Below are 24,173 nucleotides of genomic sequence, written 5' to 3'. Positions count from 1 at the left end.
TTTAAGGGTCTTCCTTCCAGATCCTTGGGGGGGGGGGGTGCGTCTTGCAAATGCAAGCGAGCAACAATGGCAACAAAAACATCGCATCTCTCTCTCTCTCTCTCTCTCTCTCTCTCTCTCTCTCTCTCACACACACACACACACACACACACACAGTGGCCAAACCCCGCAATCGCGCCTCATCCCTCCGCCAGATCAAGAAGCGAAGGCGCAAAAAACCCAGGAAGGACAGCAAATACCTAAGGAGATCCGAGCGCCGGGCTGGCTGCGAGGCGGAGCTCCCCGGGTCTCCCCGGGCGGCGTGGCTTTGCGGGCCGACGGAGGAGGCACTCTTGCCGAGCTTCTTCCTCTCCTTTCCGGAGCGGCTGCGGCTCGCTGACCCCCATGGCGGGCCGCGGAGCGTGCCCCGGGTCCATGTCAGCCTCGCCGACCCGCCGCCTGCATTTCAGCGGCGAGGCGCGCACCCAGGCGCGCGCGCGCCCTCGAGCGCGCACGGAGACACCCTCACGCGCCCCTCCCCAGCCCAACGCGGCTGTCTGCTTCGCCGGTGTAATCCTTTTTCGTCGAGGCGGTTTTCTCTCCCCCACTCAAATTTTGCCCAGCAGGAGAGAAGCGTCGGGGATCGACGGCGAGGAGAGAGCCAGGAAAAGCGAAGGCGCATCAGAGGAAAGAGCGCCGGGTGCGCGGCGCCCAAGCTGGGCATGGCGCCTCCGAGGCGAAAGCGCACCGCCTCGCTCCAGTAGGGCGCTGCTGCCGCCGCTGCCTTAAGCTTCACAGAGCAATCGCGTGGCTCCCTCCGAGACGCGGGAAAGGAGGGTTGGGCGAGCCGGATCCCGGGTACCGGATCTCTGGATCACGCATCTGGGCGCCTGGCTTCCTCCACCTCTCTCATCTGTCGGCGAGGAGGGGAAACTCTGCCCGGAGCCTCCTGGAGTCGTCTGGAGGTGGGACATCAGCCTTCAGCTGCTTGCTTTGCTCGCTTGTATCCTTCTCTTCTTGTCTGATGTATCGAGAGAGAGAGAGAGAGAGAGAGAGAGAGAGAGAGAGAGAGAGATGGTACTAGTGGGTGGATCTCTTGTGCACAGGATAGAGCAGGTCAGCTCCTCGTCCCAGCCTCAGGCAGAAAACAACATGGCTTTAAGGAGGAAGGGGAGAGATGCCTCTTTTAAACAGCTGTATTTGAAGAGGGGACCGGGGCGGAGTGGGGAAACCAAAGGAAGCCCGCAGTTTTTGGAGATCTGCTGCAGTTCAGTTGCATGGAGAAGTCAGAGTTCCTCAGGAATCAGAGTTGGGGAGATGGGCTGTTTTTCAGGTAAAACAGCTTCAGGGTTATGGTGGTCTGGGAATGGGAGGACGGAGAGGGCTTCCAGGAATGGGAGGGTGAAGCTCAGAGGCGTCCAAAAGGAGTCACCTGCAGCACACCACAAGTGCCACTTGATGATCAGGAATGAAAAATGCACACCCTGGTGACGATGAGAAAATGGGAACCTTCATTTATCTGTGTTGCATAGGGTGTGCCTTGCACCAACTCACTCTGCTCTTGCTCTCTGTTGTCTACGCTAACCACCAGCAGCTCTCCACTTTTCCGAGCAAAGCTTTCCCCTCCTCCCCCCTGCTGAGATAAACCAGAGATTGAACTTCTGAAGGGCCCAATTTGTGGGGGGGGGAACGACCCAATGAGATAGTTTAAGGCAGGGAGATGTGATTTCCTCCTCCAGGATGATGATGATGATGATGATAATTTATTATTTATACCCCACCCATCTGGCTGGGTTTCCCCAGCCACTCTAGGCGGCTTCCAACAGAATATTAAACTACAATAGTCTATTAAACATTAAATACAATACATAATTTAAATACATTAAATACAATAGTCTATTAAACATTAAAAGCTTCCCTAAACAAGGTTTAGCAACTTGGATTTCCTTGCCACCCACCCCAACTTCAGGGAAACTGGAGGTCCTCTGGATGTTGATGGACTCCAGCGCCAATCATCTCTGAGGGTGGCCCAGGGCTAGTGAGAGTTGGGAGTCCAACACAATTTAGAAAGTGCTAGGTTCCTCATCTGTGAACTAGAGATCCCCTACTGCACAGGCTTTCATAGCCCCTGGAATACCTCTACTTGAAACATTTCTTCTTTTTCTCCTGATGCTGTAGGACATCCTTAGTGAACATCAGGAGATGCCTCATCAGTCCATCTAAATTACAGTGTGCAGCTCCTCAGGGTTTGAGACAGGGCCCTTTCCCAGTCAGACTTGGAGATGCCAGGGATTGAGCCTGGGACCTTCTGCATGCTAGGCATGTACTGTCCATCCTTGGCATGCAAGGCATGTGCTCTCCATCTGAGGTGCAGCCCATCCTTGTTGGCAGAATGAACTGGCTCTGATTCCTCTCTTCAAAAGCATAGAATGAATTCTTGGCTTCCCCCATCATTTTAGAACCCACCCCATTCTCTTGACTGTAATTTAACTATTTTTTACTTTAGAATTGTTGCAACCTATCTTGGGAATTCATGATGAAGCTTGGGTGATGAATCTAAATCAATGGTGTGGGTGGGATGGTGATAATAGTAACAATAACATAATGCTCAGCAGAATCTTTCACCTTGATCCAAGTTCAAGTTTATGTGCATTCAGTTCTTGGCTGAACAGTATCCACATTTTTGGGCTGTACTCTACCTTGGGCTGTGTCCAGATATCAGCTTGCTGAGATAGTACTGAGGCGAAGCTGGAAATGATTGTGTGTGTGTGTGTGTGGTCCTCTTTTGCAACTATGCCACCAGTTCTGATCCCTGTTCTGCTGAACCAGCACACCTGATACCCAATACCTGAAAGAAAGAAACAGGTTTCTCTCTGGAAGCACCAGAACAGTGTGTTTTCCCCCACCCTTTGAATCATATTCCTTTGGAGGCAATGGTATTCCCATTTGTTATGCATTGCAATCACAAAATGGCACAGTCTGAAGCTAACACAGAGGTTGTTCTTCCAGAATGTTTAGTGCAGGGTAGATATTTGGTCCTGATTAGTAACATGATTGTTGTTGTTGTTGTTTTGTTTTAACAGGAGCCATCTTTTGAATTGAGCTAGGTCTGAAGATATTGGTCATACTCACTAGCTTAGAACAGCATGGGCTGTTTGTAGTGCCATGGTCATTGTTGTGGGCTAGGATTGCGGAGACTTGGGTTCAAATCCCTACTCAGCCCTGAAGTTCAATGGATTAACCTTGGACAAGTTGCTGTTGCTTAGCTTGGCCTACCTTGAATTTTATTGAGAGATGATAGATGACAGATAGATGATAGGTAGATAGAATTGTAGAGATGGAAGGGACCCTGAGGATCATCTAATCAAACTCCCTGCAATGCAGGAATATGCAGTTGTCCCATATAGGGATTGAACTTGCAACCTTGGCATTATCAGCACCATGCTCTAACCAACTGAGCTGTCCACGACAAGGTGGGTGATGATGAAAGAATCATGTATGCTATATTGAGCTCCTTGGAGGAATGTGGAAATAAATAAGCAAGCAAACTCTCTTATATAAGAGAAGAGTTTCTATATACATTGCATTTTAAATCTCTCTCCCTATATATCAGTTTATTATGACATTTATATCCTACCTTACCTGTAAGGAGCTCCAGGTAATAAACACTGCCCTCCCTGTTTTATCCTCACAACATCCCTGCGAGGCTGAGAGAGCAATTGGCCCAAGGTCACTTAGTGAGCTTCATGGTCAAGTGAGAACTGGACCCCTGGTCTGCCAGGTCCCGATCTGACACTCTGACCACTGTGGCACACTGATTGCCATTTGCCTTCATTATCACCTGAGGCCGTGAGGGGAGATCTCTGAGTGAATCTCTTGTGGCTCATCCTGAGGGATGGTGAAGAGAAGGACCTGTGTGATTTGGAAGAAACCAGCTCAGATGCATAGCAAGGATGGAGGTCTTTGCATTGAGGGACTATGCTCAGAGCCCAGCAAGAAGTTTGGGAGCCAGGTAGATCCTGAGACCATCATTTGACTGTCCCAAACATATAGAGCTGCTGTCTATTCCTTGAACCTACATGCTACACTCACAAGAAGGAAATCCCTGACAGAGGTAAACATAGAACTGAATCTTCCCCTGGTGTACTGCATTACTAACCGCCACCCCATCCCTCTGAGAGTATTTTGTTCCTTATATAATCTCATCAAAAATATTCATGATAAAACAATTGATCCTTGACTATATGAAATAAAATGGTGTGGGGTTTTTTGTGATATTAGGAAACAAAACACACAACTCTAGCATGTATGCCCTTTAGGGTCCTACTGACCTTGAAATATATATTTATTATTATTATTGATGATGGTGCTGCTAACATAGAATCATGACTGCCGCTGCTTCTTTTTAAAACTAATCTATGCTGTGCTGCCTTTCCAGCCCGTTCATCCATCTATCTGTTGCTGATGTTTAAAAACTATTGATTGCTTTGTGGCCACTATTTTTATATTGCTATCAGTTGCCACGAGCCTCAGCAGAGAGAGGGCAGGTTATGAATCTGAATAAATGCCTTGTCTTTCCAGGAAATAAAAGAATACTGACATGGTAAAAATTAGATTAGCAGGAAACCATAATTATCAGCAGATCTCCCTGAGTTGCAGCTGGAAATAGTAACCCTCTTTTGGCAACCTCCCCTCTTAATTATGATGTTCAGGTGACCCTGCCCAGCCTTCTAAAAGGATCACCTTTGGGCACCCTTTTGCACGAACCAGATAAGGGATCTGGCCTGGGAAGTGCCCCTTTTCTGAGAGCATTATTAGAGCATTGCATTTCCACCGGAGGCCACCATTAGCCTCACTGCAGTCCTCCTTAATGCAGTCGTTTAATGCTCCATTCAATCTGCTCTGTAAAAGCAACTCGTTGCCTTTCCTAACAGCTCCTCTCCTGACACTTCTTTGGGGAAGATCGCCAGGAGAGAGGGAGAGAGGAGTGGGAAGCTCACCACCAAGCAGTGGAGAAGATAAAGCAGCTGAAGGGAGGAAGGAACTATGCCAGGGATGAATCTAGGGAGTGACAAGGTCGGGGCATTTGCAAGCACCCAAAGATCTGCTGGCAGAAGACTGCCTCACCGGTGCTGTTGCTATTAATGCAGGCAGGCTCCACAAGAAGCCCAGTGGCAACACAATCTAGTTCACAAGGTGCATGTCCCACTTCTTAATGTTCTTATTTATTTGCATTTATGCCCCACCTCTTTCTCCAAGGTTCTCAAGATGTGGTGTCCATGGTTCTCATTTAACCCCCTTCTTGTGAGGTACATGAGGCTGAGAGGCAGTAGCTGACCAAGGTCACCCGGTGAGCTTCATGGCTGGGTAAAGATTGTAATTGTGATCTTTAGGTCCTTGTCCAGCACTCTAGCCACTGCACCATGCTGCTGGATCAGATATAAGGTTTATTGAGTTTAGCATCCTTCTTCCCACCAGCCAACCTGAGGCCTCCAGGAAGCCCACAGGGCATGAAAGCAATAGGCTTCTCCTACTGTTAATCCTCTACAACTGGTGCTGAGTGGGATACTGCCAATGAACTTGGTGGTTAATGACTGGTAGTCATTGATAGATCCTTCCTTCATGAAGTTGTCTAACCCTCCTTTAAAAGGTATTGAATTATAATGGCTTTCTCTACCAGCCTAGCCCCTGGGTCCACCTGCCTCTCCCAAACCAGCATTCTCATGGCTTCTACAGGGCAAATGTTTAGATGAATCAGTGCTGGTTTATGTCATTCAACCATGGATCCTGAAAACTTCAGAAGAGTCCTGTGGGTTCAAGGCCATCTGCAATGGTGGCCAAAACTGTGAAAACCTTTTGGGAAAAGTGTATTTCTGAGGTTTGATGGCTCATAACACCACTTTTTTATAGTAATACCATAAAGTTATATATCAATGGAAAGATAATTTAATGAAGAATGTAATGCAACAAAGTTTGTTCAATTATCTGTATTCTATAAAAAGTTATAGTAAAATAACCAGAAAAGGGAAGCACAACTTGCTTAGGTTGATATACTGTAGCTTTCCTTCATTTGAACGTAGCCAATGAGCATGAGTGTTTAGAGAGCGCATCAGGTGCTATGAGCCACCAAACCTCAGAAATACACTTTCCCCAAAAGGTTTCCACAATTTTGGCCACTAGTGTATTCTAGCATCCCATATATCACAGCAGCCAACCAGGTGCCAACGGTGACTGTGAATTCAGACAAACCAATGTTTCTCAACAATATTTATCACAGGTTCCCATAGCTTGTCTAGCAGGAAAGTTAAAGAATATAAGAAAAGTTCTATTGAACTAGGTCAAAGGCCAGTCTAGTCCAGCAATTCGTTTCCCATGGTGGCCTGGCAGAGAAGACTACAAGCAGACCACGAGTTGGTCTGTTGTGATTTCCTTGTTGTGATTTCCAGCAATTGATATTCAAAGGTATACTACCTCTCATGCTGAGTTTTCATGCATCCAGTTTGTCTAGTAGCAATTAACAGCCCTGTTCTCCTCCACAACATTTCTTTATCTTGATTTTCTCCTTCTTTAAGACTTCTTTAACCCTGGGCCTCCTGGATATTGTTGAATTAGAATCCCCTCATCACTAGCCAGCTTAGCCAGTAGCAAGGAATGATGGGAGTTGTATTCCACCAACATCTGGGGACCCCAGGTTGAAGAAAAATGCTCTACACCGCCAGTTCTCAACCTGTGGGTCCCCAGATGTTGTTGGACTACAACTCCCACCATCCCTGAGCTCTGGCCTTGCTAGCTAGGGGTGATGGGAGTTGTAATTCAACAACAGCTGGGGACCCACAGGTTGAGAAAGGCTGCTCTACACCATTGGAAAATGGTGGACTATCATGATGGCATGACATGAGGCAAGTTCTTCTAGGTGTTTAAGAGATAGGAGTGCAAAACTTGATATAGCCACAGAGGCCACCACCCATTCACCAACTCAGCTAATTTGGTCCTGACTCTCTAATTTGCAATAACACAGTAGGCCTCTGACCTAGATGGCCTGTCCTCTGACACCAGATATATAGAGGCAGCTTGTAGTTCTTTATTAGAGAGGAACCGGTACTCTGCACATGGCCAGACACTCTCTAGTCATCGTCGTATTACTGCAGATGTCAGAGAGGAGATCTTTGCATTCAAAAATGATTCCGGGGCAGACCCTCTTACCCATTCCAGCACTATCTCTCATCAAAAGCGAAGAGAAAACATAGTGAGGCACAACTGTGTTGTCAGATCATTTCATTGTGTCGAAAGGTGAGCTCAGAAAGAGCCAGAAAAGTCTGTGTTTGGGAAGAGGCAAGCTTCATGCACCCAATGCAGCATTTCAAGGTCTATTTGCATTTCTAATAATATCCACAGCACAAGCATGAGTATGTAGCTTCGCAGGCACGTTCTGTGTGGAGAGAACAGAGTGGGTTCCGTTCAGTGGTGAGATGAGATTCATCCGAGCAGGGGAGCATGTGGCAGTTCCAAGTGGGAGGGTGAAAGATGAGAGAATCGTGAAGCTGATTCATTTGGCGAAGTACAAAGAATTGGGGGGAGCTGCCAGAGGCAACTTGCTCCCTGGGGCTTTGAGGGCTCTGTTGACCCAACAGGTATGGAGGTCACTCAAATTCCCTTATGTAGTGTGGAAAGCGTCATTTCCAAGGTGGTTAGCAGATTCCGGGTTTATTCCAGATTTTCATTCAGCTGTTTGAAAAAGTGAATGCATCCTCAACCTGAGGCTTTGTTCCTCTGAAAACAATCCATGCAACCCATTGTTCAAATGAAAATCTTGTCACAAGTTGGCTTTGGGGGGAATTTTGGGGTGCTGAGCCATCCTGTATCAGTGTGTAACCGCTATTCAGGTTCTGACCCAAAAGGACTCTTTTTAAGCTTCTAATCTAACAGTAATGATGATGATGATGATGATGATGATGATGATGATGATAACAATAATATTATCCAGCATACAGGATTACCAATGCAAACGTTGAAGGAACATTGACATTCCAATTTTCGAATAATGCATGCGGCAGCAAAACAATCAGAATAGCAGAGTTCTCAGGCTTAGTACAGTGGTACCTCTGGTTATGTACTTAATTCGTTCTGGAGGTCCGTTCTTAACCTGAAACTGTTCTTAACCTGAGACACCACTTTAGCTAATGGGACCTCCCACTGCTGCCATGCCGCCGCCACACAATTTCTCTTCTCATCCTGAAGCAAAGTTCTTAACCCGAGGTACTATTTCTGGGTTAGTGGAGTCTGTAACCTGAAGCATATGTAACCTGAAGCGTATGTAACCCGAGGTACCACTATATTTCAGAAATGTGCATTTTGAATAATCAAAAGAATAAGAGAAGGATGACTGAGTGAGGCCCACTTCTAAGGTTCACAGGCAGTTGAATATATGCTTAGAGAGCAGGGCGGAAGAAAGTTCACTGTGCAGAAGGAAGCAGATTGTCAGTCAAAGGTATAACTTAGAGGTAGTACCACATAATGGCAAAGCTCTCTGGGAGTTAAACGGGGACAGAAGCAGTCACTAGATGAAAACCTCCAGCGGTTTTCATAGGGCATTAATCATGTGATAATGCCTTAGAGTCAGTAGTGACCTGAGCTAGCTTCAAACTACTGAGTAAGAGGTGAAAGGCTTCAAATCTAATTACCAGTCTACTGAGCCATTCATATTTTCTATAGAATATACCACTCATCATCACCATCTTCATTATTGCTACTTTATTTGATAAATATGTTTAAAACCAGGGTAGTGTGTCTTTCAATCTATTTCTCATTCTTACTTTAGGGAAGCAATGGTTTCAAAGATGCTATTAGCCATGGTTTGTGAGGATCACAAGGATTGGCAAGGGACCCCAAAGTCCATCCGTCCCCATACTGCCAGCTCTTTGGTTCACAAAGCACAGAAAGGAACCACAGCATAAATAGAATCTGGGTAAACAGCCAATCAGATCTGGAAGGTAATTCTGTCCCTATCCCAACAATGGAAGTCAGTCAACCTCTGTCCCCATAGCTCAGTTGTAGAACATAGCTGGTGCTACTAGGGTTGCCATATTTCAAGAGGTCAAAATCTGGACACAATTTAGGGCAATCGCCTGATAGCCAGCTGCCCACACCACAGCCACAGTCCGGATCACCAGTGCCCATGCCTGAACCAGACCCTGGGACGCCAACACCACAGCCAGAGCCTGAACCAGAGCCCAGTTCAACCATGCTAGAGTTTGGGCTGCCGTCACCATCGCCAGAGCCCAGGTTGCCCATGCCAGAGCCAGAGTCCAAACCAGAGCTACCTGTGCATTTACCGGTATATATATATATATATATATATATATATATATATATCCAAAATCCAGGACACTTGCTTTAAAATTCTCCCCAGGTGGGCATGTAGGACTCCAAAAGAGGACGTGTCTGGGAATTCCTGGATGTATGGCAACCCTTTGCAGCTAGAACCAAGGTCCCAGGATGAATCTCAAGGGAAAGGACTTTAGGCAACAAAGACAGAAAAGAGCCCTGCCTATGGACAGCCACTGCAGATCTAGTTGGCTACATGGACTCTGCAGATCACGTTGCCCCAGTGCAGACTGAACTGGGTGAATCAGGAGAAAAATGGAATATGCTCACTGGCTCCATGCCTTTCCGCATTGCAGGGTCTACATGCAATCATGCAGACAGAGCCTTGGTGCCCATGTTGAGCTGGATGTGCAAAACAACGGCAGAGCCAGTGGGTGCAATACTGCTTGCCCATCCTTTACCCACTAGTAACACCCAAACGGTTCTAGCATTAGCCAGCTTCAAGTCTTTGTGTGAAAAACTGTTTGTAGGAGGGGCGGGGAACCTCTGTCCTTCAAGTTATAGTTGGACTCCGACTCCCATCAGCTCCAGGCAACATGGCCAATGGGAACTGCAGTCCAACCAGTAACAGACGGTGCAGTGGTGGGGTTGGCACTCTCTTCCCAACAACTGAGTCACTGTTGCTTACTGGGAAGAAGGAAGGGAAGGGTGAGGTGGTGCAAATGGTTGGCACAGTGCAAATCGGCTGGCAGAGCCAATCTGATGCCCCTGCTGGAGTGTTTGCACCACACCGACCTGCCTGCTGTCCCCCTCTCTCCTTCCCAATAAGCAACAGTAGCTCAGCTGTTAGAAGGTCAGATGAGCATCAGTGCTCCACCACAACATCTACTCCTGAGTGCAACAAGATCTGGCAAGCTGCAGGTCTCCCATCAATTGCCTACAGGGACTTCCCAAGATAAAAGGTATTGGTCCAAGTTCATACAACACAGCTTCTTGTCACTTGAGTTTAATTCATATGTTGCTACTGGTTGTTTCTGAAGGGAGAGCAGGAATGACACCTTCCATTTCACAGGAGTAATGCACACAAGGGTCAGAATGTGAACTTATAGTAGATCATGAATCCAGCACCCCAGAAATATTAGGCTGGGATCCAGCCTACCACCTGCTGTCAACTCTAGTAAAAGAATGGAGCTACAGAATAACCAGCCAGAGCAGCAGAGAAGTGTCTTGAACAGTTAATAAGAAATTGCACAATGCACGCCTATAAAATTCCAGGTCATGCTCCTTCTCTTCCCATGTTTTCCCGCCTTGCTCGTATTCCATGCCATGGACCAACCTCCCCATTACCTTAAGGTTACCAGATTTTTTTCAATGAATCCGGGGACACTTTTCAACTTCCTATTAAATGGATGGATTTTGTCAGGGGACTGATTTGTAAATCCGGAGACTGTCCCAGGGAAACAGGGACGTCTGGTAACCTTACCTTACCCCATTGCCAGGATCTTCATCCACTTGGTAGGAGGAGTTGGGTCTGCCCAAGAGCATCTATCCTATCATGGAGTACCTGGGTGGTACACTGAGTTTTCAAACTGGTACTAAACCTCCATTGGGGATGCTGGTGTAGGAACTAATCGAACAATCCAGGCCAGTGGTTTTTTTTAACCTTAGGGCCTCAAAAGTTGTTGTGCTATAGCTCCCATCCTCCCCAGGGATGATGGAAGATGTAGGTCAACATCATCTGGAAAGGTCATCAAAGTTGAAGAATACTGATCCAGGGTACCTCCTGGCCAAACGGAAGCAGCTTTTCAATAGCAGCTCTGGTCCAGCAGTAAGGTGTGAACTGGCCTAGTTACTTATGTGCCCACAGGGAATGCAGTTGGCCAACTTACACATTGCTTGAAAATTGTGCTCTTAGCATCACATGTGAAACCATTGCCTTGAACGTCACGGTTCTGAAGAGGGGCTGTTTCTGCCAGCTTTATCCTCATTTCCCTCTATCTTTTCATCAAGCTTCACCTCACTGAGGCCTTGCGCTGGACTTCCCTGCAGTGTGCTTTATTGTGCCACCATGCATAACTCAAAGCTCTTTTTCTGCTCCGCATAGTCTTAACGCCGCAGGAATTCATTAAAATTCTCTTCCACACTCTTCCCCCGATCTGGGTCAATCCCTTTGCCTGACAGGCGATCATCTCTTAATGCTCCACAAATGCTCACCTAGACAGTATCCTGAAGCCATTTCTTTTTTGTCCAGGTCATTCTCTCATGGCCTGATCCTTCAAGCTGCAATGCTGGCACATCAGGGTGAATCTGCACGGCTGGGTCTCCTGCTTCCAGTCTGAGAGAAGGAGCCTTAAGCAAGATACAGCACACAGCCTAGTAGAATCCTAGGTTAACACAGCATCTTGGACTGCAGGTATAGGATAACCAATATTATGTCCATCAGTGATGTCCATTGTGAGCTGTCACATATGCAAAGATCAGAGGTTCTGTAAATGTCAATCTGATTCTCAAAAGAAAGCCCAATATCGGTGAGGCCTAGAGCATTTTGGCTGGCCACAGTGCAATGTCACGGTCTGTGGTGGTTGCCTTGACACTGTGGGTCAGCCAAGAAGCAATGTATCTTGTCTCCTGATCCAAACCACTGATATGTGTCATTTTTACTCAAAGTTAAAAAGGGGGGGGGGAGCAATCTAATGGTACAAGTTCAGTGGCAAGCAAAGAGCAAAATCTAGTCCTGGAGGTCTTAAAAAACAAAGAAGTCTGGCCCAGGAGTAAGGATCAAGGTTCAGGGGTGTGAGATTAGTAGAGTTCCAAGACTGCTCAGGAGCTGTGATATTGTTCCAACAAGTTTCCATGCTTACCCACCCAACCTTTAAGCAGAGGTGGAGAATTTCCAGTTATTTTCAAGAACCCCTGTCCCAGTGGGAATTCCTGGCCTGCAGGTGGATGCTATGTCTAGTGGACTGAATCTCTTGATGTGCCACCTCTCCCTGGAAGACGGCACTGGATCCTCCTTGCTGTCTGGATCTTCCTCTGGGAGAAGAAGCATCCTCAGGGTCTCCTGCTTGGGAAACTGAAGGGATGGGGGTTCACCAAAAGGGCTTGGTTCCGTAATATCCTTCCTTCCTTCCCTCCTCCTCCTCCTCCTCCTCCTCCTCCTCCTCCTCCAGTTCCTTCCACTCCTGGTCAGAATCAAGTGTGCTCAGAGGAAACAGTGATGCCACATGGCATGATGTAGCACAGAACTGAGCACATGATGAGTCACTACCTCTTCACCAGGCCTTTTGCATTCTGTCTTGTGTTCTCAGGATGCATTCAGACAACCAGGCTTCCCCCACTCCGTACTGCGTATAGGGCATGTTGAATGTTGAAATTTCCAAATTCAAAAAATGAGGGGTGCTGAAAAAGTTGTAACGTGACCTGGGAATTCAAAATATATAGGTTAAATTAATATAATTTAGTTTTGCTTGGTAAGTAAAACGTGTAAAATTGCATAGAAATTGTGTCAAAATGATTGCCAAGTACTTACTATTATTGTTAAGAATGATCTGACATATTCAGAAGGTAAATTAAAATTCTTTGGCTTTCCAGGAACAGTTTATGTGCTTTTTAATCAAATGTAGACTTACCAACCCAATTGTTGTTCAGTCACTAAAATAATGATAGCAGATTTGAATTCTTTATACCCCAAAACGTATTTTTAAGACCCTTCACTGAATAAATTTGCAAAAAGTAATGTTCACCCTCTAAAATTACTAAATTACCCCAGTCACGCTACATCTCACTGGGAATGCATGAAAGTCTGGTTTTGCAGAGAAAAGCTCACAGCTGCTTTGCTTCTCCCTGATCTTTTTTACTCCCATACTGTGCTAAGGTAAACAAAAATTTGGTTTTGCTAGTTTTGTTATGTGAATGGTGCCATGGACCCGCTGGGTGGGTTACACAGACTCCCTGGGGTCTGCGGACCACCAATTGGGAACCACTGTTCTAAACAATTGCTTACACAGATAGTGACTTGCCTATTTTGGAAATATATAAAGAAAAAAGTCAAAGAGAGGGGGTCTCCGGCATGGGCCCCAAATGTAGCGCCCAGGTCCCTCTATCTGGCTCCTTGGACTGTACTCAAGCTCCAGGTGCTCCTTAGCCACACCCCTCATGCCATACCCTTCACCAGCCCAGCTTTGCACACTGCTTTCCCCCTGACTGAAATGTGTTCTTGAACTCTGGTAATACCTCTTGGTTGCCTGGACAGAGGATAGAGAAGCATGTGTGAGTGCGTGTGGAAACTAGTTTTGTATACAAAATTGACATTCATTGCTTTGCCCACTTTTTGCCTCTGGCCCTGCCCAGATGTGGCTGCCAGAAGTTGTCCAGATGGGAACTCTAGTTGAGTTTTCCTCAACGCAAGAACCACACACACACACACACAAACATAGGGCGTGTTATTTGGGTCAGTCAGTAAGTGCAGATGAAGAATGCTGAAGTAGAAACTCTCAAAGGAGCTAGTTCTTCTGTGAGAAGGGTGTATTGGGAACTCAGTGTTGATTTTCATGGAAGAAGCTGCTGTTCCATTCTGATAATGCCTTCTCTGTCATGACACTGCTCACGCAATGAGTCTACTCACATGAATCAGTTATTTCTGAACAGCTGACTCAAGGAATGTTTGAACTGGCTTCTCAGATGGCAACAGTATTGACATTTGCCTGCTTCAAAAAACGATTTCTGACTTGCCAACGGCAAACACAGTGACCAGTATCTTATGTCTGGTCTTATGCCTTATGTTATACTTGCCATAAGGATTAATTTGACCCTGAGTGTCTCTTCTGTCATGTTATGTTTATGGATTGAAATTTTCCCTGAAACACTAGCCCTATCATTACTTACTTGGATACATACATCTGTGCCCGTTTGCTTCAAGGAGACCCACTTCCATTGTTCTACATATTGTCTCAGTCCCGAGGAAAAAAATCTGTTACAAACATCAATCTGTTGGTTGGGTGTCCTGTCCCCGCCCCCCACTTCTTTTTCTTCCATTAGCTCATTTATCACATGGAGCAGGTTTTAAATTTATCCAAAATGCTCCCACGAGTAACATTCTCTCAGAATCTGACTCACTGTGTTCCAGCTGAAACAGACCCAGCTCAGAAAGCAGCAAAGATGGCTTCATTGCCACCAGTTCAACACACACAAAAGTAAGTGGGCAACATTTGGGCCTATGGAGAAAAGGTGAGAGCTTTCAAGCAAAGCAAGGAACAGCTACCTGGCCCCTGTGGTGATACCAGGAGGAAGGGCCCTACCATTAGGCAGAAGGAAGGAGCTGGTTTTGGGTGACCTGATAGGGGTAGCAAATTGTTGTTGTTTAATTTATTATTACCATAGTATTATTATTTACTTCCAGAGTGAGGCACTTGTGGGATTTTCTTTCTAAGGTGCCAAAACAACTCAGACATCTTAGTGTACAAAGATAGCTACGCAAACACGTGCTATCCAATTTTGGGGGGTAATCTAGCATCATGGCACAAGAAAAGTATCAAATTCTATCTGTTTGACATTAACCCGGAAGTAACTGCAAGGGTGGCTGAGTTTTTGTCAATAGTATCTCTTAGAGTGGTGAATGGCACTATTTAGCGGGAAGAAACTCCAATGAAAATCCTCATTATTACATATTTTACATGGCTGTTTTTGTATATATTTTAAAGTTTTATATATGGATGTTTTATGATGGCCCATATTCATAATGCCTAATAAAGCTTTGGTGAAGTAAGTATCTTTGTGTACAAAACACCTTGTTTTGGGGGAGAGGGACCTCCATTTGCTATTCTGCCTCAGGCAGCAAAGCTTCACGGGCATAAAAAACAACAGCTAAAGCAAATGTGTGGATACAACACATTTTGGAGGGTGGGGTGGAGGGAACAAGACTCAGCGAACCTCAAAGTACTGATATAAGAGATTTCCAAAACTGTAAGATAAACACAGTATATTTTAGATTTTTTTTTACTGTGGTTGCTCTATTTTAAAGGTAAAGATAAAGGGATCCCTGACCATTATGCCCAGTTGTGGCCGACTCTGAGGTTGCGGCGCTCATATCGCTTTATTGGCCAAGGGAGCCGGCGTACAGCTTCCGGGTCTTGTGGCCAGCATGACTAAGCCGCTTCTGGCAAACCAGAGCAGCGCACGGAAACGCCGTTTACCTTCCCGCCGGAGCGGTACCTATTTATCTACTTGCACTTTGACGTGTTTTCGAACTGCTAGGCTGGCAGGAGCAGGGACCGAGCAACGGGAGCTCACCCCATCATGGGGATTCGAACCGCCAAACTTCTGATCGGCAAGTCCTAGGCTCTGTGGTTTAACCCACAGCGCCACCCGCATCCCTTGCTCTATTTTAAAATGCCACAATTTCAATAGAAATGTTATCACCAGAGGATCTCTTCTTGCCCCTGTGATTTTTGGAAGAAAAGGAAACTGTGACATTGGCATGCATGCTTAGTTCATAGACCCATATATGTAAGTGTTTATAATACAGGAAAAGTAGCTTCTTCACTGGCCAGCTTGTTGCCATCCTTGGCCCTCACCAGTCTTCTGATAGTCTCTACTCTTATCCTGGCAGGCTCCTAGCTGGAACTGCCGAGTACCATCCTTAAGCCACCAGGCTCCCACCTCCAAAATTATTGGAACAACCACGTTGAAGCTAAGCAGGTCTAGGTCTGGTCATTGTGTGGATTGGAGCCTGTCTGGAAATCCCATGATTTCCTTCATAAAGGAGGTTAGGATAAGGAAGAGGAAGACATAAGTAAAGAAAGTCAAGCCAGCCTTGGGCACTAAATGTGGTTTGATGTAGAGATGCTCTGTACTCTTGCTACAGGCAACCAGCCTACATTTTCATTCTTTTCTATTGGGACAACTTAAGTACCAGATTAGGGATGCGGGTGGCGCTGTGGGTTAAACCACAGAGCCTAGGACTTGCCGATCAGAACGTCGGCGGTTCGAATCCCCGCGACGGGGTCAGCTCCTGTTGCTCGGTCCCTGCTCCTGCCAACCTAGCAGTTTGAAAGCACGTCAAAGTGCAAGTAGATAAATAGGTACCGCTCCAGCGGGAAGGTAAATGGTGTTTCCGTGTGCTTCAGAAGAGGCTTAGTCATGCTGGCCACATGACCCGGAAACTGTACGCCGGCTCCCTCGGCCAATAAAGCGAGAGTCGGTCATGACTGGACCTAATGGTCAGGTGGTCAGGGGTCCCTTTACCTTTTTAAGTACCAGATTATAACACTTCTGTCCACCCTGAGCAATCACGTTTCCTTATTCATACGGTTCAAGTATATCCTGCATTTGGTCCTTGTGTGAACATCTCATTGACCTTTATTAGGGTGATACATTCCCATGGCTATGCAGGCGCAACTCTTTTCGATGAGAAAATGAGTTTTGTGTGTGGATCAAAGGCAGAAATAATTCCCTCAGGGAATGATCAGGCATCTTCCCATCAGAGCTGCAGAAATTATCAACTTCCTCTGTTACAGGGCACAAATTTAGTCTCCCGTTGCTGTTATCCTTCACAGACATTACTGAAGCTGGCTTGCAGTGTTCAGCATTGGCCTCAAAGATACAACCTCTTTTTAATGCCTTTAAGGAGTCTCTCCCCCCCCCCCCATATAGCATGGGAAGCTCCTGAGCCCAGTTCAAGAATTGAAAGGAGCTTTCCCTCTAGCTAAACTCTTTTCCCTTTGCTCCCCCCCCCACTGTCTCTATTGTTTCAGTGTGACTAAAATCCATGCTCTAACTGCTTTCATTAAAGGGTGTTAAAAGAGGTAACGAGTTTGGCCTCAGTGGGCTCATGGCTGTGCCCTCTTCTTGAATTCAAGGGCACACACATGAGCTCTCTGCAGCCAAATGAGTTATTCCTTTTAATGCCCTTTAATGATTTTATGATTGATTGGAAGCACACATATCATTTTGATGTAATACTGTTGTACTCCCAGCCTTCAAGGTAGCTGAAGGGCGGCGAATCGCTAACACACACACTAACACACACACACACACACCTGCTCCCACACACCCGTCATGCAGGCCTATGTGTGAAGTGGGCATCCTTTTCCGCAAGAACTAAAGGCACAAATTTCACAATTTGCTGGGTGAGAAAATGATCTCTGGAAAAGTCACTAAAAAAACCAACAGATCATGACAAAAAACACAACCACATACAAAACTACCTGTATTGTTGGAGCTGGTTTAGAAAACACACACAAACACACACTCATATTTCCTTTTCCAGGAACAGAGTGTGGCTGTCCCTTCACTTGAGTTACTGCTGGAAATCTTCCCATACCCAACAGTGAAAGTTAATTGCCTGGCGGACCTCAAACAGAAACTTACCAAAAGTGAACAATTCAAAGGAATTTGGATAAGGTAAGTTCTAAACCTCATCCAAAGAGCAACCTGGATGTTTGCTCAGGATTCAGGTCAAATTCAGCAGCCTTCACTTACAGAACTTAATCCTACACAATCATAGCAGGTCCCATTCACACACAAGAGGGAGGTATCATCAGGTCTTTTTTTGGGGGGGGGTGCAAAGAGCTGCAGAAGTACAAAATGTATTTTTAGACAGAAAACAATAAGAGCATTATAACTCCAACAATGCCCAAGGAATCTTGCACTAGTCAGAGGCAGATTTAGGAGAGTGCAACTGGTTTGGTCACACTGGGTGTGGAGCCTGGGGACGCTGTGGAGAAGCCACAACTATGATTTAAGAGGAAGTGCGAAAATCAAGGGGGTGCTGAATTTTGGCAACACATAGGGCGGCGGTGAAATCTGAGACCCCACAGTCCACTACTAGACTAGTCCCTGCCCCCACTCCTCAGGGGTTAAGGAAGAGATACTCACACCATGCTATCAAATATATGTAGCTTCCTCACAACTTTCTTTCAGTAACTTGTTTTTTTTAAAAAAAAATACAAACAAATGCAAAATATATTGTTCCCCAGAAACTATCACCCGAAGCAGCCCACTTTACGTCAGGACCACCTATGTATACATTTCCATGTGCTGAAGAGTGTTGATCATTGCAAAGCAATATTTAGCCTTTAAGAGAGATTGATCCCTAATAAATTAATCAAACTGTCCTCAATCCCTTCTTCTTTTCATTTCCCCTAATTGGGTTTCTTGCTGTCTAAGTAATCAATTAGGCCCTGTGTTTATTCACCCTCAACAATTATTCTCTCTGCATTAGGGATTGAAATAAACACACTCCTCTAATTTCTCTTTACAAAGCGAGCATTTCCACAGAGGTCAGTCAAAGCTAGTCGTTAATCAGTCTTTCAGTAAACACACTCATGTCATTCAAATAATAATGATCCATAAAAGAAACTGGAACCAGTCCAAGCATACCTCTTCACACCACAACATTAGACATCTTAACATCTTACTTAACAACAGTTGTTGCTAACGAGTTCCAATGTATTAATATATAAACACAGCGGCATATTGTATTATAAAATTTTTAATAATCCCCACATTTCGCAAACACTTGTGATGTATTAAATATTAGAACTTCTAAAAGAATAGTGTTGATTTTATGATCAGAAACTAAGGTAGCGTGCAGACGGAGAAGCTACGTGAGTGACTGACTTGCTCTCTCCTCCTGGTTTTGAGTCTGAAAACCACAACTTTCATTCATTTGTGATTTATATCCCACTTTCTCCCAGGAGCTCAACTTTTATCTTTACAACAACCCTGTGAGTTAGGTCTGCCTGAGAGACAGTGACTGCCTGAGATCACCCAAAGAGCTTCATGGCTGAGTGGGGATTCAAACTCTGGTCTCCCAGGTCCTAGTTTAACACCCCAAACCCTTCATGTAATGAAGGAGATGGGCGGCTTTGGGTCGTGGTGGGCAGACAGTAGATTGGTATCTGCTGCTGAAAGAAAGCTGGGTGGGAACCCTGAACGTATTTTTGCGTGAAAGGACAGTGAGCTCGGTTCTGAAATGGAAAAAAAATATTCTTGAGCTAAGATAAGGTGTCCTGTTCCTTTTTTCAAAGTGCATTATCTTAGCTAGTGCTGCATGGTTGCTAGGGTGTGGGACATAAATGAAATAATGAGTGAAATAATAAAATAATATGTGCCCCTTGGCACAAGCTGATGGTCTGTCCAAGGGCAGAACATGCAGCATCAATTGTACATGCACCCAAAGGACAGATGGCAGAACCTGTGACCCTTCAGATGCAGTTGGACCCCATCTCCCAGCACAGCCAGCCAGCATGGCCTGTAGACAAGGATGATGGGAGTTGTAGTCCAACAAATTCTAGAGACCTGCAGCTGCCCCATCCCTGACTTAAAGTGTGCAGTTTGTTTGAAAACAGTTGGAGTGGAGAAATTGTTCCCCCCCCCCTTTTATATGTGGATGTGCACATTGTGTAGCACCTGAGGACTGAATTTGGTCCTCCAAGTGTCTTTGTCTAGCCCTTGAACCTCTCCACAGGCCACCCCACATCCTTTGCCCACGCCCTCCTTGAATGCTTTTACCTGGCTGTAATGTTTTGTGTTTGCTAGGGTGGAGAAGTGTGTGTGTTGAAACCTCCAACTGTGTGGCTGGAATATTGCTTGATGTAAGAGTCACATCCCTTGTTCTGGTCATTTTTGCCTGGCCCCACCCACCATTTGCAAAGTGGCCCCTGGAAAGTGGCCCGCGAGGAAATGTGGCCCTCGTTCCGGAAAAGGGTCTGAGGCATTCTGTGGCACAAAACCGAATATTCAACCTTTACCATTGAACCATCAGCATATGCTGGCTTGCCCAAAGTGTATTAGGCGATGAACTGACAAACTCTTTCTGAGCCTGCTCCATGAGTTTCGCACAAAGGAGGTTTAAAGTATTATCCGATTGAAATTGGAGCACCCATTTTGTACATGTTTTAAGCAAGTTGGAAGGCAGTGCAGAATGAAGCGCGCTGGAGTGTGCTTGATAAAACGAACAAAGGATTGTTTTATTTCCTGGTTTTCATTTGCAGTTAAAAACAGCCTTGTGATGTTTTGAGTTTCTTTTCAGTTTCACCCAGATTGTTTGGATGCATGTAAAGAAGTGGAGGAGCGCATCAAAACAGATCGGCGCAAAACAATGCAGTCCCGTTTTCATAGCAATAATTAATGTTTTATCTCATGCAGTTTTACGAATTATCCCTATAAAGCACATTTAGGGAAAGCAGCTTACAGAGCTTTGAGGGCACATTAATCCAGGAGACTTTTCATTGAAATACAGAAAAAAACCACAAAGTCATATCATGGTAAACCTAATCGAAGCAGATTTGTAACAATACAACCGCAAACTTCAAGTATCTCAAACATACTAAGTTGATTTGGAATGATGGATTTGCCGTCACAGAAACAGAACTGTTGGCAAATTATCTGCCTTCTCCCTGTCGTCTCAAAGCTGAGGGTTTCTAAAACAATTGGGGAGGGGAGAGAACTATAGATTCATTGCCAGCAGTCCTTCTTTTCCTAAGGGTTCATTCAGATAAACATTTATCATGGATTAATACAATCTTAAAACTCATGTTAAACTCTAGATTGAGATAATACCAAGGGCCAACTGGGAGGAAAGCAAAAATTAATGATCTTCTTTTAGGCCTGCATGACCTCCAAAGGACCTATCAACCTTTCTGCTCTTATCTTAAATCCTCTTTGATTGATCACCTTGACCAGAATCCCATTGCCCTCGAACAGCTTTCCTCAATGTGGTGCTCTCCCGATTATTTTGGACTACAACTCCCATATTGCCTGACACCCTGTGCAAGCTGGTGGGCCATGTAGTTTTCAAGGGCACCATGTTGGGGGAAGGCTGCCTTAGAACACAGCAACCTTGAACATATCTGTTCTGTTCTTCTCTCTAAAAATTGATTGGTTGTGTTTGACAAGGAAATCCTCTCATCCTACAGTTACGTGCCCATGTAGACAGATACAGCTCATGAATTTAACTCTGATTAAACTGATAGGGCTTATAGATAGAACATATAGATAGAGTTTACACTGTTCAGGCTTCTTTATATAGCAAAGCCAATACTTTGTTACTTCATATTTGAGAGCGTCCTTCCAGACTGATGGGTTGTTTTTTTGCAAGTGTATTCTACAACATGTCATTGGCACAGGTAAAAGGTAAAAAAGGTAAAGGACCCCTGGACAGTTAAGTCCAGTCAAAGGCGACTATGGGATTGTGGCGCTCATCTTGCTTTCAGGCCGAAGGAGCTGGCGTTTGTCCACAGACAACTTTCCAGGTCATGTGGCCAGCATGACTAAACCGCTTCTAGCACAACAGAACACCTTGATGGAAACCAGAGCGCACGGAAATGCTGTTTACCTTCCCGCCACAGTGGTACCTATTTATCTACTTGCACTGGTGTGCTTTTGAACTGCTAGGTTGGCAGGAGCTGCGACAGAGCAACAGGAGCTCACCCCATTGAACGGATTCAAACTGCCAACCTTCCGATCAGGAAGCTCAAGAGGCTCAGTGGTTTACACCACAGCGCCACCGTGCATTAGTAGTGGGTTCATACTGGACCAAGCACCCATCATTCTGCTGCAATAATTGTTTGGCAATGTCACTCTCTCTGGAGCGGCACTTTTGCCCAATAACACAAGAAATGTGAAGCGCCACACCACTCCAGAACATTTGTGGTATAAATACTTCCATGATTTCAGCAGGCAATTATGAACATGCAGTTGGATGAACAATGTCCCAGGGTGTGTTTGTTATATGCATTTAAGGTAAAGCTTCCTGTAAGTAGAGATATAGGGATGTACATTTATTTTGCAATGAATAGCAGAATGAAGTGGGGCCCATTTGGTTCATTCCCCTCTAATTTATGATTAAGAAAGAAGCATTGGATACAAAAGGAAACTGGTAGAGCAGACACTGGCAGTCACTCCTGGCAGCCGACATTTATTTCCCCCCAGAATGCTCCAGTGTAGTGTCATTCCAGGGCATTTGGGGAAAGGAATGACACCCAAGAAAAATATTGCACCCCACAGGTAAGCTGATCTTTGAGGTGACCACCAGTTCTTCCATCAAAATAAAGTCCCAAAGCAATGCTGTGCTTCACATGCAAAAATCAAAAATGGGAAAAACAAAATGTCAGCCACCATTGGGGATGGGAGAGCTATTATTATTATTATTATTATTATTATTATTATTATTATTATTATGGTCACATTTAAAGGCAAAACTACCAAATTCACTCTTTCCAATACAATGCACAAATTTCAACACAAACACCCTTTTAAAAAATCACACTTCTCCAAAATATAAAGCATTTCTCAAGTCAAGTAATGTGTATAAAAATGCATATACAATGTAATTATGCAAAAAATGCATATTTTTTGGTGAAACCAGCATAGGAAAATTGCATAGTACTAGGGAAGGTTGCCTTTCCAAACCAAAAAAGGAATATTTGGGAAACCCATGTTAAAATATCTATCAATTTTCACGAGGATTTTTTTTTTTTAAGATGCTGAGACTGGTAACAGTGGTAACGCTTACATTTGTGTGCAGACCCCCACAGAGAAGATCAGAACACAGGGAAGAAAGAAGTGTGATTTCATAACATTCGAGACACACTAATTTAGCTCAGCTGAAATTTGCTCCTCGGTGCAAAAAAATCTTTGTTTCCCAAATATTTACCAATTAAACATCTTTGTGAGGGCCTCCAGCAGAGATCTGTGATGAGGTACAGAGCTGCTGAATGCACTCAGTTACACCATGCACGCTACAGAATCTGCTTTGCATGGGTTGATTTTTAATCTAAACTGAGAACTCAAGCTTCCCACCCACTGAAGAAGCTGATGAATCTCATATTCTGTCATAATAACTGGTCTTGGTTTCATTTTCTGCAGAGGCCTGCAGGTTCCCCCAGATGGCGCTTTCATGTCCTATTCTCTCAGTGCAGAGATTGGCCGGCAACCAGGAAAAGGTTACAGCTAGCAGAGGAATTCATGCTTTTGAGGATCAAAGAAGGCTGTTCCCAACAAAGCGGCAGTGACAGCAGCCGCTCAGAATGACTCACATTTTTTCTCACTTTTGAAAAGAGGATTGCAGCCAAGGGAACAGCTAGAGGATTGGCCTGCACCCCAATGAGAGAAGGTTATTGCTGTTTTCTTCCGCTCATCTGCATCTGATTCCAGGAACTTTTCCTAGCCTTACATAATATTGTCCCCCCACCTCTGCCAGAACATTTTGCTAGTACAGTGGTACCTCGGGTTACATACACTTCAGGTTACAGACTCCGCTAATAGTGCTTCAGGTTAAGAACTTTGCTTCAGGATGAGAACAGAAATCGTGCTCCGGCGGTGCGGCGGCAGCAGGAGGCCCCATTTGCTAAAGTGGTGCTTCAGGTTAAGAACAGTTTCAGGTTAAGAACGGACCTCCGGAACGAATTAAGTACCGTATTTTTCGCCCTATAGGACGCACTTTTCCTCCTCCAAAACTGAAGGGGAAATCTGGGTGCGTCCTATGGGGCGAATGCAGGCTTTCGCTGAAGCTTGGAGAGCGAGAGGGGTTGGTGCGCACCGACCCCTCTCACTCTCCAGGCTTCAGGAAGACATCCGCAGCCTAGGCAGCCCTGTGGGAGGTCCCGCAGGGATGTCTAGGCTGCGGATAGCAGCCTGCTTCCCGGAGCGTCGGGCGCTCTGCTCTCAGGGCGCCCGGCACTTCGGGAACACATCCACAGCCTAGGCAGCCCTGTGGGAGGTCCCGCACGGATGTCTAGGCTGCGGATAGCAGCCTGCTTCCCAGAGCATTGGGCGCTCTGCTCTCAGGGCGCCCGGCGCTTCGGGAACACATCCACAGCCTAGGCAGCCCTGTGGGAGGTCCCGCAGGGATGTCTAGGCTGCGAATA

At 45.5% G+C, this 24,173-nt stretch overlaps 1 protein-coding gene and 1 long non-coding RNA gene across 5 annotated transcripts in view; one reads left to right on the top strand and one right to left on the bottom strand.

The window, feature by feature from the left end:
• Positions 1-1,170, bottom strand: part of SLITRK3 (SLIT and NTRK like family member 3) — a 40,222-nt gene extending 39,052 nt beyond the window's left edge. For 3 of the 4 annotated variants that reach the window (XR_014547958.1, XR_014547959.1, XM_083613182.1), the window contains exon 1: positions 240-1,170. The gene's annotated coding sequence lies outside the window, so the exon portion shown is untranslated. The remainder of the gene's footprint in view (positions 1-239) is intronic. The other variant, XM_083613180.1, reaches the window with a different exon arrangement.
• Positions 922-23,149, top strand: LOC310762489. Its single transcript, XR_014548020.1, has 3 exons — positions 922-982; positions 9,389-14,495; positions 17,570-23,149. It is a non-coding gene; the product is annotated as an uncharacterized lncRNA (long non-coding RNA).
• The last annotated feature ends 1,024 nt before the right edge of the window (positions 23,150-24,173 follow it).

This window comes from Podarcis filfolensis (assembly GCF_964270895.1).
Source record: "Podarcis filfolensis genome assembly, chromosome: 5".
Lineage (NCBI taxonomy): Eukaryota > Metazoa > Chordata > Lepidosauria > Squamata > Lacertidae > Podarcis > Podarcis filfolensis.
The sequence above is the reverse complement of the archived record's forward strand: the minus strand, read 5'-3'. Positions and strand labels throughout refer to the sequence as shown.